This window comes from Epinephelus moara, chromosome 21 (genome assembly GCF_006386435.1).
Source record: "Epinephelus moara isolate mb chromosome 21, YSFRI_EMoa_1.0, whole genome shotgun sequence".
Lineage (NCBI taxonomy): Eukaryota > Metazoa > Chordata > Actinopteri > Perciformes > Serranidae > Epinephelus > Epinephelus moara.
Genome location: NC_065526.1, coordinates 30,666,879 through 30,685,518, shown reverse-complemented (window position 1 = coordinate 30,685,518; position 18,640 = coordinate 30,666,879). Strand labels below are relative to the sequence as shown.

General features: G+C 40.3%; 1 protein-coding gene across 2 annotated transcripts in view; it reads right to left on the bottom strand.

Moving 5' to 3' along the window:
* Positions 1-7,749: 7,749 nt before the first annotated feature.
* LOC126382840 (receptor-type tyrosine-protein phosphatase N2-like) overlaps positions 7,750-18,640 on the bottom strand; it is a 298,552-nt gene continuing 287,661 nt past the window's right edge. For both annotated transcript variants that reach the window (XM_050032933.1, XM_050032934.1), the window contains 2 exons: positions 16,620-16,693; positions 7,750-11,949 (listed from right to left, as the gene is read on the bottom strand). The gene's annotated coding sequence lies outside the window, so the exon portion shown is untranslated. The remainder of the gene's footprint in view (positions 11,950-16,619; positions 16,694-18,640) is intronic.

The window sequence follows — 18,640 nt, the reverse complement described above, 5'->3', positions numbered from 1 at the left end:
AAAATGGTCCACCAAAATAATCACCCATTGTGAGATCTTGACTAGTTTATGATATGATGGAGATAACGGCCGGGGTCCACCGGGCACGTCAGTGGCGTGACACGTCTGCAGCGTGAGTCCCGTAGCAACCCCCGTCTACCCCACTCTCTATTTTAGGCGGCTCTTCTATTTTTGTAGCGCTACGCTCCCCTACACCACCCTCCAGCAGATAAAAACTACATGAAATAGTGTGCTAAACGAGCACAATGTGTTTTTAAATGAATAAACCATTATCAGAGGTGATATGTGATGATTTTTTTTCATGCATTTACCCATGTTTATCCGTGACATTGTGTAAATGTCCGTGGTGGACATTTGAAAGCGAGTAGATGACAAACAGTACAGTAAACTTGTAGATAACTCAAATATGTAATAACTTAGGTGGAAAATGCTTTAACATTTCATGCAGCCTCTCGGCTCAGCAAACGGTAAACAACCCCGCTGGCTTCTCTATGTGTCGCTTCCGTACGCAGTCAGTGGAGTCCATATGAATACGCCGCGACGCTACGCTGACATGACGCTTACGTTTGCAGCCGGTGGAGCCCGGCCGTAATTCTCCATGTAAATGGAGCCGTTGAGCCCCTGTGTGCCCTTTAGACAGGTACACACACCCCAACAGCTTGTGCTGGAAGCTTCCAGGTGGGAGATTTTACAGCTATGTCTTTATGACTGAGTATTATTTTATGTGTTCAGTAAAATCAGATAATCTGTTAAAACAGACTGTGTGTGTGCGTATTTGTGTGTGTGAGTGTGTGTGTGTATGTGTGTGTGTGTGTGATTGTCATTCACAGTAAAATGTTAACATTTCAGAGATGATGAGTCATGCAGTCTACAACGCCTTCTATTGATCGCAATCACAGCATATCCAACTGTGTGCGTACGCTCCTGGCAGACTAATGTACGAAAGGGGACAAAATATTTTAACCACCATTGTGAAACTGCAGACGTCTCGTTTCTGAACAAACCTCCTGCATCCATCTGTGAACTGAAATCAGCCTTTTCGGATTTCTTCTCGCTGCAAGAATAACAATGGCCCATTAGCAGTCCCGGCAGTGACACAGCGAAGAGCTACTCCATGGTTGTACAAATAACAGCAGATGATTCTGAACTGCTCACAGACACGACTGCTGACTGTCAGCGAACCTCAATAGCTAGAAGGAGAATAACTGACAATATTTCACTCAGAGCGGTGTGGGGACTGAGAGCCACACTGATATTGTAACTGCATGCTCGGGCATCTTGTTTAGATGTAAAATAAAGTAGACTACTCTGAGTCTCAGAGCATAATGCTGCTGTGGTGGGGGTGGTGGTTGGTTTGATGGTGTCGAAGCAATTATGTTTCTTTTTTTTCTTTTGTCGCTTGTTTTGAAAGTTCTTGCAGTCATTTATTTGCTGAATGAGTTTCATGACCTCCCAAGCCCCTAAAAACCTGTTAAAATCCCCATTGTACGATTTCAAATATGCCATCGTGTCAAAGAGAATATAAACACGGATTTCCTCATTCTTGAAACTTTATTTTTTGCAAATCTGTGTCCCTGTAATGTTTTTTTTTCTCTTCAACGGCTGTGGTAAATTACACTACAGCAATAAAAAATAATGACCACTTTACAAATTTCCTGCATCAAGGACCGAAATCCAACAACATTGGTTTGGACTGAAAAACATGATTGTACATTAATTAATTAAGTAGCAATGCCTCAACTGCCGTAGATGGGTTTTTTTCTGTTAATAAAATTGCTTCAGGCTGTTATGAGATCCTGAATACACTGCAAATATTAAGTAATCACTTGTGTAACGGCTCAGTAAAACTGGCTGTGATGTCAAATGCACAACTTGTACAAAGACCAAAGGGCAGGTATACATGCTAGGGCGCTCATTAGGGAATTGGGAGCAGGTGCAAATGGATGTGAAGGTTAGGTGATGTAGAGAGGTGGAGCCACACTGGGGATAACTAATGGACTGAAGAGATTAGTGATGCAGCATGTCATTTAGTGGCTTTAACCATGACCACATTTTTATCCACAACAAGATAACTCCATGAAATGTACTGTAGATATTCATGGTCCCCAGTGGAAGAACCCTAATGATCTCAGTAACCATTGACTTTTGCTTTGGTTTCACTCTCAGGACACACTACACATTTTAAGTCCAAGGCCCTAAGAAAACAGAATTGTCACTATGCTATTTGGGCTGTAATGAACACTGCAGCATCTAGGGGCCGCTAGAGGGGATTCTTCTGGCTGGTATAATTTGATAAAGTCCTAAGTTAATCACCAATTGCACTGACTGGACACATCTAAATGAAGGTCTTTGGATTATCTACAGTTGCTTGGACATTACCAATGGGAGGACATGCTCTTGATAGTAGCTGAGGTCTAAGTGGTGGAAATCTCAAGACCTCAGACAATATAACTATCTGCATGGCTACATCATGGCTACAGTCTCTAACCCTTGTTACAACTCAATTCCCACTGAAAAATTAAGCCACAGTTTCTTTGGCAAAAATGTTAACCTATTCTCACCCAGCCCCCAGGAACAGCGCCAGGTTTTGAAGCAAATTTTACATAGTGGCCAAATATGGAATTACAATGTTCGGGATTGTCACCTGATGCCAAGTGGAACCCATAGACTTACATGGTGACAGATACGTCAATCAATTGTCACAGCCCCTGCAAAACCCCTGTAAAATGACTTTCACCTTGGTGATTAGATCCACTTGAACCTATAACATTTCTAAAGTCTGGAAGAGCCAACAATTAAATCATTTCTCCATTAAAGTTGGCAGAGGGCTAAAACCTGAAGTTAGCCACTCAGCTACCAAAAGTCTCTAGTGCCTAGGCACATTCATACAATGGAAATCAAGCTTTTTTGGCTTCATGTGCCATTGTGCAACTCTCATAGGAATAAACGGGGCCCCGCTTCCAACGCTGTACCCAGTTCTCTTTACACATCCATGACCCTTATCTCTGCCACTGCAGTTTTGAATATAGAAGGGTGGAAGGTGGCATCTGTGTGCAACTTGGTGTGAAAATACCTCACTTAGACACTCTAAATCTACTCATATGACTCATCATTGAAGATAGCAGCATCTCGCTCAATCGATTTCCCTACTTCCTACTCTCTAAGTCAACACTGCTGGCCAGCAACACAAGCTTATGTACCGAAAGCGTTTTCTCCTCAGTCAATACCAGAGCTGCTGTTTCACCTGAATAAGCACTCTAAAGAGCTATTCATCCACTCAGCTTTATCTAAAAAGACACTCTTTGAATAATAATGTCAAGCTGATGTCATGCCTGTGTGTAAAAAATAAAACAGATGCTTCATTCTGGCCACAGAAAAGCTGTCATCAGTGGGTTTAAAGCAGTGATTAGGACCACAGATCATCAACCTGTTTGAAAGATGTTATGGAGCTGAACAGATATCCTCAACCCACAAAGAACAAAGTCATTACATTTAATTTTATTCACCTGCTTTGGTTTCAAGGTCTTGCTCTTGTGCATGCTGGCTGACTTTCATGGCTTACTTAGACAGGTGAACAGAACGGAGCCATCGTTAATGTTATTAGTAACTCCTGTGCTTGAATTCCTACTATGACAGATTGAAATGTCTGCTGTGAAAAATGTCTATTAGATGACAACACAGCTGTGGTTGCTAATAGTGCTCAAATCATGGCAGGTTACAGTTCCTGTCAACTTTATGTCCAGACAAAAACAACGATCTACGTGGTGAAGAAAGTGGGACATCTAGCAACTAAAGAGCCACCAGTCTTTCCTTGCGAAGCAACTGTTATTTTACCAAGACAGCTATAGCCCTTCCTTTATCATTGATTTTTCAAAAATGCTTCCTTACATTCCTTCTCTCATGATTGTCCGTTTAACATGGCTCGCAGCAAAGAGAGCAAGACCAGCCAAGTTTACTGAATGCAGCAGGGCATGCAAAAGACCTTTTTCACGACAGACATTTTGACTGGTCACAGTAGGAAAAGCACAGGTGTAGGGGAGAGCTGCCACAATTGTAACGTTTTTCACTTTTCACTCTATTACTCAGAGATTGTTTTACCTACATAATATGTAATATTTTCAGGCAAAGCACCAACACATGTCTGCTATCATAAACCACTTAAAGTTTTTCAATTGATAAAACAGGTCTTGAGTAATAAAACTGAAAGCAGACTGTCCGATGTTACAACTGAAGCGCGTTTGAGTCTTAATTGTAACAGCAGGAGTTACAATTGTAACACTGCTAAAAAGTAGCATTAAACTCATTGTTTTCAGGTCAAATCAATTATATTTCATTCAGGCATTCTTTTCATACCAAGAATGTGAAAAGAATGTATCAAAAATATTGTATATTACTAAAATTTACCGGATGTACCAGTTGGAACGTTTGTGTGAATTCCTTGATAGGAAAATGCATTGATTATGCCTACAAAGTTAGCGACTTTGACTGATGGAGTTGTAAAAATGTTATACAACCTTAATTTGATTTAGAATATAACTGAATGACAGCTGACTGAACACAGAATATTGGCAAATATGGAGCATGAGTTTTGGACAAGTCCCATTCATACCTGCACTGACCCCTGCAGGGTCAAATTATGTAGCAACACCCCAAATCACTTATTTTTTACAGTCTATGCTATAGAAAAACAGTCTTTTTGTATTTTTTTTTTTAATTGCAAAAACTCTTGACTTAAAATGTCAGTTGCATAAATAAGTGCATTCAAGGTGCACCCAAAATAGGCTACAATAACATTTGCCTACAGACAGAACCAAATAGGTCAGCCTATTACATTTCAAGGTAGGACTAGGCCTACATCTCAGTGCAAAGAACATCATAATATGTGCAGTTCAGCATCTAGTGCATTTTTTAAAAGGTAAAACTGCAACAATAGGCTACCAATTTAAAGGTAAAACTGATCTCGGTGGCGTAAAGAACATGCCACACAGAACAAAATGCACCAACACAGCATCCAGAAATATTAAAAGATAAGATAAGATACACCTTTATTGATCCCACAATTGAGAAATTCCAGTGTTACAGCAGTCAAGGGGAAAGAGTCAGATTAAAGATTAAAAAGATTAAAGATTAAAAAAATGTGTTCACATTAAAACATTTGCTAGGCTATGAGGCACAGAACAAAGTAAAAATCAGCCTACAACTTACACAACAAAACCAACACAACAGAACATTTCCTCCATACACATTTTATAGTCTTTGGCCACTCTTTGCTAGGGATGCACCGAATATTTGGTAACCGAATATATTCGGCCGAATATTGCAAAAAAAAACAAACATTCGGTATTCGGTGGAATAAGTTAAAAGCAAGGCCGAATAATAGCGGCGTGTTTTGATAACGCAATCAAACAGCGTGCCGTGACGCGCGGAGTAACATGTCGGCAGTGTGGCNCATTGAAATATCATTGATGTATTATAGAAAAGTGATTTATCTTTTTATAAATGACAAAAGGCACATCTGCCTCATTTTCGCTGTGGTATCATGATACTACTCAGAACCATGATATTTTCACTGGTATCGTACAGTGGGTCCCAATTTTGGTACTGTGACAACACTAATCTGGAGGGGGTTCATCCGCAAAAACTAATGAAAAACTAAACAATATTCGGTATTCGGCCAAGCGTTTAATATTATTCGGCTTCGGCTTCGGCCACAAATTTTCATTTCGGTGCATCCCTACTCTTTGCACAGACAGCCCCCCTTTTAACACCTCATTTGAGGCTGCCTTTAGCACATCAGCTGATATCAAGCCCCTTTTTTGGTCCTTTGTGGGGACGTTCTGTAAAACAAACAAAAAAGCAAACAAAGAGCAGAATTATTCGAGCTGCGCTTGCAAATTTCTGCCGTCGTCTCAAATGTAACGTGTTACAACTGGGCTGCTTTGGCGTTGTTTACAGAACGGACCTAACAATCATAACGTGTTAAAATGATGCAAACTAGTGACGAACATATACATACAGACACCCAAGCGGATTTTAGCTCTGTAACATTAAATAAAAAATCTGTAGTCAAAAAATACTGTGGGAGTGAATTTTTACTTACTTTATGGAAAACCAGCTTCTCCGTGGATATCTCCCTGCAGCATGGATGAGAAGACTTGAAATTTCCTGGGCACGTGTATTACGGTACTCGTCACATGCTGACGTGATGACGTCATGACCGCATTGACCAATCAAGAGAAAACGTGGATGTTACAACCTTGATGCGTTACATTCAAGGCGGCTCTCCCCTACTTGATATTGTGCATGCTAGCTAGCTTACTGGCTAGCTCGGCTCTCCCCTACTTGATATTGTGCATGCTAGCTAGCTTACTGGCTAGCTGAATAGCTTACTGGGACTTTTTTTCCCCCCAGTAGCTTAAATTTGAAATAAAGAGTGCACAGTTTTGTTAGTAAACTGAAATTATGGCCGCTGCGTGCTCCTTGAAGGTTCAGTGTTTAGAATTAAAGGGGGGTATATTAGCAGAAATGGAATATAATATAAGAAGAATGTTTTCTTCAGTGTATAATTACTTGAAAATTAGAGTTGTTGTGTTTTTGTTACTTTAGAATGAGCCATGTATATCATCATAGTGGGTTCTTGTTCATGGTGTCTGCCATGTTGCACCATCATGTTTTTACAAACCAAACACTGTGTTTTTGCATCAGCCACCGTAACTAGCGGCCCCTCTGCAACGAGGAGGAAGAAAACACTTATTTTTTTTAATTAAACTGCTTTATTCAGTGTTTTTACCGGTTTAAATTACAGGGTCCGTTTGTTTTGGGGACGAAGAGACCTCTGCTGATGAAACCCTGTAAATATCTGGATCTTGTTAAGTTGTAAGAGAAAAAAGGTGAGCACACATTAGCAGATACTGGGCTAGTAGCCTGTCTCCGACGAGCCAAACAGCATTTGTAATATGATACTGCTTTATTGTGTGTTTTTAACGGTCTAAATCACTGGGTCTGTTTGTTTTGGAGAGGAGGACACCTCTGCCGATAACTCAGCTCACGATAAAAACCTCCTATGGATCAGAAAAAAGGTTAGCACACATTAGCAGGTGCTGGGCTAACGGAGGTGTCCAACAAGCCAAACATTAGAGAAAAACACTCCAACACTAATATGGCCTCTGCTAAAAACCTCCTGAATAATTAACACTGAAGGAAATCTAACTGGTAGAAGTTTCAGCTGGTTGCAATCTGCAATCCTCACCACTAGATGCCACTAAATCCCCAAAAATCTCAAACACTGCTCCTTTAAATTGTGACTCCACAAACCGTGTTTCAAACCATATTTTTTGTGTAGCCTACCATTATGCCGTCATGTCTCATGTGGCACCTCCACATAAACAGCTTTTAAGTAAGAAATTGTGAATGAGAGGCAGAGTGATGCTGAAAGAGAAGAGTAGGTGTTTTCAGAAAACCTTCACTGGATTAGTGTCGAATATAAAATTAGGATCCGGTGAATGTCGAGCTGCAAACACCATCTACTGCAGGAAGGCACTTTGTGTCACGCCTAACCTAACGACACAGTGTCTGATTTAAAATGCAGCCGGGTGTTCAGTGCTCTATAAAACAGGTGTTTCACCGCCCACCCAGATGGATACAAATGATTGTGTACAATTACGTCCCAAGCACAACTTTTATGAACAACAGTGGTAAGACAGGAAAAGGAGACAAAACTAACAAGTCAGGATTGCATTACAATACTGCATCGACAATGAGACTTTATTCACAAGTTGTTTACACCAATAGAACAAAAATATCTTCTGTTGTTTTTTTCTTTTTTTTGTTTATGTACAGTGTGTTAATGCAACAGACCAGCCATCTATTGATACTTGATGAATTGTGTGAAAGACAGTAGAGCATTGGGGAATGTGACCTACTGAGCATCCTCCCTGCAAAAACAAAAACCCATGTTTAGTTTTTACTCCCATTAAAAATGACAGATAGAATCAGATCATTTCAATTCCCTCAATGCAGTTTCATGTGTTTCCATATTTTTAACACATACGTGACAGTGTCTTTAGAAAGGCAGAAAAAATAAGATCCGATTCTACATTAAACAAGCCGTTAAAAGGAGCATTCCTTACAGCAAGTTTCAATTTTGTGATGAAAAATGGAGTCGATTCCAACAACATGACACCAGCTTGCTGCAGTGTTACATCATATCGACACTGCACCACCTTTCAACTCACTTTAACCATGATCTGCACAGTCTGGAGATGATAATCCTTGGCTTTTGCACTTTTAAGGTTCTCGTGCAGTACATAGCGTGGAATGAAGTTGTTTGCTTTAAGAGTTTTGCTAAAATGGTCTCGAGGCCACAGGAAAGTACAGCACACTTAATTGCTGAATAAATAGCCATGCACTAGTAACATAGTGTATGCAAGTCATATCATTGGAGATTCAAATAAAACAAAATAAAACAATTGTAATTGATGGATAGAATCTTTAAACCTGTTCATTTAGTGTCAGCCCGTGTTGTGCACGTTCACACTTCACAAGAGTTCAAAGTTGAGTTCACAAAGATTGAAATGAACTAGTTTATGTTCATATGTTCATTTAAACTGTTCGGCTTCAGCAGCATCAGTAGCTGTATTGCACAAATTGCCAGGTGCAATAGCCATGCCAGTGTTGTGTTATCAAAATAGTGTTACCCGCTTCTTAAAATGAGTGGCGCCCCCTTCTTGGTTATGTAAAATAAAAGGTTTGGTTCATATGTAGGTTGGGGGAAACACAAACACACATTGACAGGGAAACAATCTTTGACACAGCACTGGCATGCTGGGTGCCATATAACAATCTTAGTTCAATAAACATGCTTGTTTAGTACACTAATGCACAACACTGCTGTCCGCTAATTAAAACTAGTGAAATTAAGATGATTTTTCACAAACTATGAGCTGTTTCCCAAAGGCATCTTTAGATAATGGCTGTGTTGGTGATCACCCCCAAGCATGTTAGTGGCGTTTTGTTTACTTGAACAAGCTTTTCTGTTCTCGTAGATCAAGCTTCTAACTTAATCCCGATCAACAAGAACTTCATCCAAAACCTAAGGGTTTATGAGTGGTATTATTTCTCTCAGCCCTCAGACACAGTCACACACAGGTAAAACCATCTCTTTGCCCCACAGCCCAGGGAGTTCTTCATGCTTGGAAAGCCAAGAAAACCTACATCGACTTGTATTCGACAGGTTACCCAAACTGTCCAATTAACAGGTTACTTGTAAAATATGTGACTTTTGTTTACAAGCCCATGGAGGCCTTTAATTGTGCTGTGTGAATCTTAAATAAACCAAGCACAAAAAAAGCACCAATGGATACAGACTGTAGTAGCAATAACAACTTACACCATACTGGTGTTTTGTTCCCTTTAAATACAAAGCAAGTAAGCTTCTAATTACTGCTGACAGTCTATGAATGCATGTCGCAGACTTTTAGACTTTTAATCTAGTTTGTCAATTTCTTTCCATTCATATCCAAACAATATGATAATTAAACAGCAGACTCCTTAAACCTTCAACAAAAACTTTCAATATAAGTGCTAATGTGGTTGCAAGTGAACGCTAATTTTAAGTGTCTGCTTTGAATAATCTTCCAACGATAATAAGCCCTTCCTAAGTCCCGCCCATTTTTGCTCTGTGCTCCAATAAGTATTGAACAAGCTTAAACGCTGCAGAACGTCAACTTTTCCCTTTCTTGTCATACTTACCAAGTTTTGAAGATGGTTAAAAGATGAGGTTGAAGGACTGTCAAAGTCACCATAGCAACACTACACTGTTCATTGTCACATCTTAAGTTAGCTAACGTTAGCAGAATGCTGGCTAACTAGCTAGCTAACGTTATCGCCACATCAAAAAGAGCTAGCCTAATGACAGACAGGTTTGACTCCTCTTTATTTTTCTTGTATCAATAAAGAAGCTTAAAGGCATAATTTTGCCTTCTCCCTAAAAGTTACCATTGTGAATATATCCTTCTATCACACGTGGTCCTTGCTGTCGGCTTCTTGAAGCAGCAGCTAGCTAAACAGAACTGGCAAACGGTAACTAGGGTGGGACCACTAATTAATTTTTATCCTTGACGGAAATGAATGGGAAGGTTTGGGCGCTTAGAATATATTTTAAAACACAATATGTTCAAAAAGGTGAGACACAGGAACATCATTTGGTTAGCAGCGATGTAAAGCACAAGCAGTTTGAAGTAAACTAGCTTAAACATGCAAATGCAGAAAAGGTCTGGACCTTTAATGCTGCTCTTTTCATTTACAACGGAACAAAAACCAGTTAGTCCCAAGATGCTTTTGGGAAAACCAGCTGACAAGTGGAACTGCAAACTAGTTTTCAATGGAATACAGGTTCAGCTACTGTACATGTACAAATCATCCATTAATGCTACATAGAAGAACTGCTATTCAGAAGCAAGACTAACCTCTTTTATCATAAAAGCACTAGTCAGAAACACTTGATTTTATAACGGCATCATTTCAGTGTTCAAATTGATTATTAGTTTACTTTTAAAGTACACAAGATGACTGCTGTTGAGCTGATTCAAAGACTGTCACAAACTTCTCACAATAAATAACGTCCTGGACCAGATTATTAAAGACTGCATATTCTCCAGTGCTTATCAGAGGGATTTTCACTAAGTAACAGCACGGCAAACCTTTAATCCACAGGTTAATCCCCTGGAATAAGGCCATTTTAAAATGAAGCGTTACACACTAGCCTATAGCTTCAACGTGGCTGGACGCATTTTAAGAGTCCATCTACTGTTTTTTTATTAAGGCAGACATGAGTGTAACTTCACTGACAAGCCACAATATTGGTTGTCCACGAGAGATAGCGATTCAGGTTGAAGAAACACAATATTGCTTCTACTAGGATAATGAGAATTACACATTGAGAAAAATATATCCATGTTCTTTCACCTCACATCCAGCACCAGCGTCGTTTTTGTATTTCTCACAATAAGTGGAAAATTGCAGATTTTAAATGCCACAAATGCTGGAAACAACACCCTATTGGCAGTTTTTCATCACTTACTGTTATTGGGGAAAAAATCCTCAATGGGAGATGAAAGATGAGTTAAACTGTGACACTCTAGCGTACTGCATGACAACATATCAAAAAGCATGGCTCTAAAAATCAGACACAAATACAATTTTGTGATACAGACATGATGATCAACATCCCACACAAACTCATAACATCCAAACAGAAATGATGATAAATATACTCTTAACAGAACATAGAGAAGCATTTTTTTTTATCAATCTATGAAAATGTGTTTAAATGACACTTTGGAAAACAGGCTGCATGGATCATTACAATAGAAGGAAGATCTATCTATGTACAGGACTGGTTCAACGTTTTCCTGGCACAATGTTTACTAAGATGCAAGGAGAGGAGGAGATGGGAGGAAAGGAAGGGAGGGGGCATTAGTGGAAAGAAGAGGATGTTTAAGGAAACACAAGAGGAGAATGGACACAATGAGGGAAGGAAGGGACATCTGCTTTTTTTTCTGAAGACAGAAAGGACACAACAATAAAGAGAATGGAAAGAAGGACATTTAGGAAATGACATGTATGAACTGGACAGACGAAAGAAAAGGACACCGGAAAAACAGGGATGATAAGTTGGGAAAAGATGAAATGAAACGAGAAAGCACAAAACAAAAAAGTCAGAGGGGGAGAATGAAAGAAGGAGATTGGAACAAGGAAGCAAACTGAGGAGACAGGAGGAGGACAAATAAGGATGTAATAATAGGGACCGTCCTCTCAATGAGACAAGAGAGGAGGTGAAGATAAGGAAGGAGGTTCATCAGAAGGAGGCGCTCCTTTCTACTGTGGAAGAGCTTTCAGAATGGCGTTCACCTCCTCCGCAACGGCCGTCAATGCAAACTCAAATTGATCCTGCAGGAAGAAAAGAAAGGGAAAAAAGAGAGAATAAGAAGGTGAAATGTACTGATACAGGTGGGAACAAAACTCTGGAAAGCAGAATGCATTCGTCATAAGTTTGATATCAGTGATAAATACTGCCAAAGAGCCCTTCGGCAAGATGATGAACTTGGTGCACCTGCAAGAAGTTTTGGCTGGGTAACAAAGTCCTACAAAATCCTACTGTAGCTCCCCACACTTTTATAGTTTCAGCTCAACTGAGGCCCTGTTTACACCTGGTATTAACATTTGTCTCAGGTGATCCGATAACAAGTGGACATCTCTAAGTCTGTTCACACCTGGCATTAGAGTGCGTCTACATATGAGTCTCAAGTGACCATTTTGTGATTAGATCTCGCTTCCCCTCTCTATATGCAAATAAACACATACATCATTTCTGTTTGCATAAGCCAAATGCATTGCTCTTTTTAACTGGAAGAAGTAGTTTTCAAAGACCTTGGCGTGAAGGCAAAATAAAACTTCTTTTATGACCTTTTTTGTTGTTCCTTGGCACTTTAAAATAACACTGTTGGCACACAAATGAGTTTGTACTTATGCCTATGCAAGGACGCGAGCTGAATAGGCGGACCATCAATCCGGCCCAGGACATGTCAAGGCCTTAGTGCACTAAGTCGTTTTTTTTTTTTTTTTTTTTTTTTAAAAAAAATGCGTTTTTTAATCCGTCGGTCACACACACAGAAACCTTGAATACTGATTCCGATGTGTTTTATTATTGTATTTGTGTGAAAATTCACAATACGTGACAAAATGAAAAGAAACATTTCCTTCTTTGCTTGTCTCTACTGGAGTTACCTATCTGACGGATGCGGAAAACATAGACAATCAAACCTGTTCTGAAAATTTCAATGACGGCCGAAAGTTTCGATCTCAGTGTGCAAACGTGATTGACACAACATGAGGTCAGATTTATTTTTAGACGTGTGACTCAGTGTGAGAAGGTGTGTAGCACCTGCTGCTCCAAGAATGTGGCCGTATGAGGCCAAGACCACTTCCAAATATGGTCTGAGCGATCAGATCTCGTTGATCTCGCAGTCACTGCCCTCACACCTGTATTTAGGGCTGTCCACTTGTGATCCAATCACTCATGATGGATCAGGTGCAAGCAGGGCCTAAAGATCTCCTTGAACAGTGTCATATTAGCTGTCCATGTTCCATGCTCTGAGTTGCTAAAAAATCTCAGTGCAAAAACATTAATCTGCCTGCACCTCTCAGCCATTTATTTCTAAAACAGGTTCCACAAGATACTCGCTTTCCTAATCCTTCAATTGGTTGTTATCGTTGCTACCTGACATTAAAGCTGCAGACCCTATCCTGGGCTGGAAAAGAAACTATCCAATCCTCCTCTGCATGTTTAAAAATAATTCAATGTCTAGTATATTTCAGTTTATGGTGGGAAAAAAAAGATCAGGCAGCAATGAACAGTGTTTCTTTGGTAAAGGTGCTGCTACAGAATTATCAGTCATTAATGTAATTTTAAGTAATTACTGCATTAAAATGCCCCCGTGGCAAACGTAGCAACTTGCCACTTTATTTTGATATATATCATAATTAGAGGACGTACACTTGCTTCAAGTTTAGTTTACTGTATCATCACAGGAGGAGGAAGATAAACGGCCCAAACAACATCTTCCCTCATAGAAATCTGAAATGAAATCCGAGTGCTGAGGCTGGGACTCCTGACCATGAGGGGAATCAATGTGTGAGGAACTCAGCCAGAGCGCCGTGACAGCCGCTTGCTCAGGATACATGGTTTAATAAAGCCTGGATCGATACCAGCAATGTTTTACACACATCCTGGCTTTCCTTTCTAATTATGTTCACAGATCAGCTGGTAATTGAAGTTTCCAGAGCTGGCCTGGCGTCACCCTGCGTACAATGTGACGAGGAATGACTCTGGCTGTTTTAGGGAAAGCTCTGAGGCTGTGCAGAGGTGTGATTTACAGTGTCTGTGGAATAAATTATACATCACGGGTCACCTTTAAAAGGTCCATATTGGGGAGTATCAAACCAACAAAGGAATTAAAACTTTAAATGTTTAAAATTAGCTAAAATTTGTGTTTAACTTTTGTGACCTCTATTATTCACTTTTCAAACAGTTAGAAAATGATATGAGGAAAAAACTCCATGGAACTCTATTTCCATTTCAAGTACTTATTCTTTTTTATTCAGTTCATAAAACTAAGGCGGCTGCCTCAGAACTTCTGATAGTGCTACCCTGGGAGCAGGTTTTAGCACAGATTATCACCACCCATTTGAATTCTATACATATTCCTCTGTGATCTGCGCAGACCTGACTATAATCCCTGTTCAATTACTTTTCAGAAATCGATTGATCTTGCCTGATGTGGAGGAATGAGTCCTAAAAAAAAATCGTAAATCCAACCTATCTCACGACGGGGCACAAAGAGTACCAGTCAAAGCTAGACTTTCAGATAAAATGAAGTTTTAATAGGGGTGTGATTCATTGTTAGAGAGGCCGCACTGGGAGGTGGAGGTCGCAGGTTGGACCCCAGCAGCTGTCCATGACTAAATATCAGATTCAAGAATGACAAGATGGCATTTGAAGCTTTGTGGAGATGATACCTCAAACTAACTTTCTTTCCAAACTCTTGACGGTGCAGAAATATCTTTAGCTCAGACAGAAATGTGTATGCTGCTCTAAATGAACGTTTGTCAGATTACACTGCATTTGCTACAATACACCACTGTAAGGTACAGCCACTACCCTTTAGTGCAGTAAATCTGGCCCACTTGTAACAGCAAAAATGATGTCATGTCACAGGTGAACATGGGTAATAAAAAAGTATTGATCAGTAAACAGTGTATGAGAGAAGCGCTGTACTTATTGTTCATAACACGATGATGTCACACTTAATGAGAGTTAGATGAGAAGATCGATACAACTCTCATGAAAACACATCAAGGAGATGTAAAGTGCGGCCTGTGACGAGCTGCCGTGCAATGTCGGGGGAAAGTTGCAGCTGCTGCTCCGAGCTGGGGCCGTGTGATTCTGTGGCAAAGTGCAGCCAAACTAAAAGTTGGGAATAGCTTAACTTTTAGAAAACTGTGGCCAGAGAATACCCACAGCTAATGAGTAAATAGAGTCACGCTGACCTATTTTACAAAGAATTTCTTCCCGAATTTCTTCTTAGCTTAGCATAAACACTGGAAGCAGTGGCATCAGCTAGTCAGGGTTAGCTCTGGGTTCACCTCAAGACCTGATCTTGCATCCACGTTTGCCTCACTTGTGTCTCTACCTTGCGTCTTCGCTCCGCCCTCGTAAGACACAGGGGAGGGGTGCGAGGAGAGAGGAAATGAGGAAATATGCCTTTAGAGAAATGAAACGTCCCCTGAGGCGTCACATGAAGCGATGCCCATTTCTGATGATGGCAGCAGCTGATCACTGGTGGATCAGCTATTAGGAGGCTTTATAGGCTCCATTAACAGCTCTAGAAACTTTTATAATGTATAAATAAATGTATTGATATTCAGATTGTGAATTCATTATTTAATAATCAAAAATATGACTATGGTTCTTTTGAACACTGGAAATGATTTATTAGAGCAAATGTTTCAGGGAAAACTGAAATTCTGTAACTCATCAACCCAATGCTGAGGAATGATCAGCCTCACGTGTGACTGAATGGAGATGACAATCACTGATATAAAAGTGTTTCTTGCTGACAGACAGGCTCTCTCTACATTTAACTGTATTGACAATAAAAGTTGATGAAGGAAATAACAGACCGTGACGAGAAAAGTCTTTAACTAGGCTAGATGGTGAATTAGAAAACAAATGAAATACAAAACTTGGGAGTGATACACTTGAGTTTAATCTCTTATCTGTCTTCACTCTGTATGAAACTCCAGTGATATTGTGATGTATTAGATCAGTCCAATCAACTGCAGCGCTGCGCTGTCCAATCAATAACTGATATCCAATCAGGGGGGTGTGTTGTGTGTGGTGTGCATTTAAATAATTGGGACCTCCTACATGATGGCGAGTCACGACTGATTTCAGGGACAAGTGATTGAGGATAGAGGAGCCAAGGAGGGATATTGGGATGAACCCTCTCCTCAAAGTTAAAAAATATGCCCACCAACATCTCTAAAGCTCACTTATTACCAGCTGCCACAGTGAGGTTAGTAGTGTTTTCACCTTGTGCGTCTGTGTGTGTGTATTCACAAGTCACAAGTCGCTGTATAGCAGCTGATGTGATCATATTGCAAGACGGTCTCTAGTTATCATGCTGAATCTACTTTGTTTAACTGCTTGTTTTATGTTTAATGAGGCACTGAGTGAAATGTCATGTCAGTGACAGAGATCGCGCAGTCACAACCACAAATATTTCTGACTTATTCTTCTGACTACACAATCCATTCATCTTGTAGTTACCAGCACCTTTTGCTCTGTGGTAAATGATGTGTGAAAATCTCTTACCCATTGTGTGTAAATTAATGAATCACTCCCAGTGGGGTCTTTAAAATGTAAATGTTAGATCGTTAAAATAGGTTTTTGTTTTTGCAGTGTATCATCTACAGTCTACTTGCCACAAAACACAAGTTTTCCACATCAACAAACAGATTGAGGTGTGTGTGTCTGTGTGTGTGTGTGTGTGTGTTACCTTGGTCTGAACCATTCCCGGCCTCTGGTCCCGCAGGTGCTCCAGAGTCGCTGCAATATCAATCTCCTTGGCACCTGTCACACAGACGCGCACAAACACACACACAAAAACACACACGTAGAAAATGGTGTTGGATTGTGTTCAAAGCGCCAGCGAGATAATCCAGCTAACATCTGTCAATCTGGTGTTTTATACCCACTCCCTTTAGAACAGCAAAAGGCGATTACATTCATCCTCTTTGCACAAACAAACAAACACACACACACACACACACACACACACACACACACACACACACACACATAAACGGACTCCACAAACAGCTAGGTGGTGGTGTTTTGTTGTCGGGATGAAAAAAGATAAAGAGGGAAAAGAAACTGTTGGAGAGGGCTGTGTGAGGGGAATCACAGCCCCACATGTCTGTGGCATTTTTAAAAAGAAACTGAGCCGATCTTAAAGCCCCACGCTGCTCTTTGATAGTCGTCCTGTAGCCTTTGAGCTCATGAAGGTTGCCCACCAGAGCTCTGTCAGCCCCTGCCAAAATCTGACATGTGTGTGTGTGTGTGTGTGTGTGTGCGCGTGTGTGTGTGTGTGTTTGTGTGTGTTGGTCCCAGTTTACTTGCCAGTCAGCTTGTCAGCGTGCCAGCCTGGCACGGTGCCCCACAGCTGATGACAGCGTGGCTGCCAGCAGTTGGCTGAATGACCTCTGACCAAACACTGGTCAGATCATCAGACATTGTGATGACAGATTATAATACTTTGAGAGACATGTGACTGATTTTTAAACTACACTCAGTTAAGTGAAATATCTTTTCAAGTGGAGTCTCCTTTCAAAACTAAGTTAATAGAGTTGTCTACATAATTAAAACGAAGTACCTTAAATCTAAAGACCAAATAAATATTCAGGGTCATATGCACAGTCTGTTTGACATTGTCTTATATGGCTGGGTGATATAGAGGAAATCAAATATCAAAATAGTGTTGACTAAATACCTCGATACTGATATTGCGATAATATTGTAGGGTTGACTACTGGTCACAATGAAATTAGTGATAAATAATAACCAGTTACGTGGATACAAAGACAAAGTGAGTAAAGGCAAATAATTGAACACCTAGAACAGTCTGGTAAGTTTAGAAAATGACGTCAATTTGCTGTAATGCAGCCTATAAAACCAGGACAAGGCAACACTTATTATTATGATATGTAAAATACAAGACAATGTCTAGGTAGTTTAATATTCCAATAATGATATAATATTGATATATTATTGATACAGCCCTATTGTTTTCTTTTAACCTTCAAGATTTTGAACTGGTAGAAAAATATTTCCACACACTGACCTAAAGCTCTAGCCTGGAAATCCAGACCCAAATCTAGAAAGATTTAGGGTCTGGCCATGAGTAATGAAAATGACCCAGGGCGGCACCAAGCATGCATTTGTAAATATCACTGCATGCAATTGGATAACACTAAGACCAATCAGAACAATACACGTGGTGACGTATCCTGGTAGATTAGACTCTTGCCGTATCCGGTCGGCAAAACAGCAAAAACGTCCTTCTTGCAAAGGAAAGACTCGAGCGCCGTCTTCTGTTCCTCTTTTAGAGAAAAAGCCAAGTCTAACTCGGTCATTGTAGCGGCCAAAGCCGTTTCAAACAACTGGTGTTCATCCGTAGCCATCTTGCAATGTTTACTGACTGATTCCGGACTTCGTCATCGCAGCGCTGTCGTCATTTGTTTAGCTCACCTCTCGCCCGCCTATATCAGATACACCAATGTGATTGGTGCAGCTCGGTTTCATGGGCATAGGTAATGAGCATCATTACTGATTGCCAGAGTGACTCGTTGAGCAAATTCAAATTATGCTCTTCGGAGAACTCTGGATTTCCAGGGTACTAAAGCTCAACAATAAAGTAAAACACTACATAGATGTAAGTTTGCAAAAATCTTTTTCTACCTGTTTGGACTTATTAATGTTTCCAACACCTTGCCGAGACCAAGCCGGGTGGAGCGATGG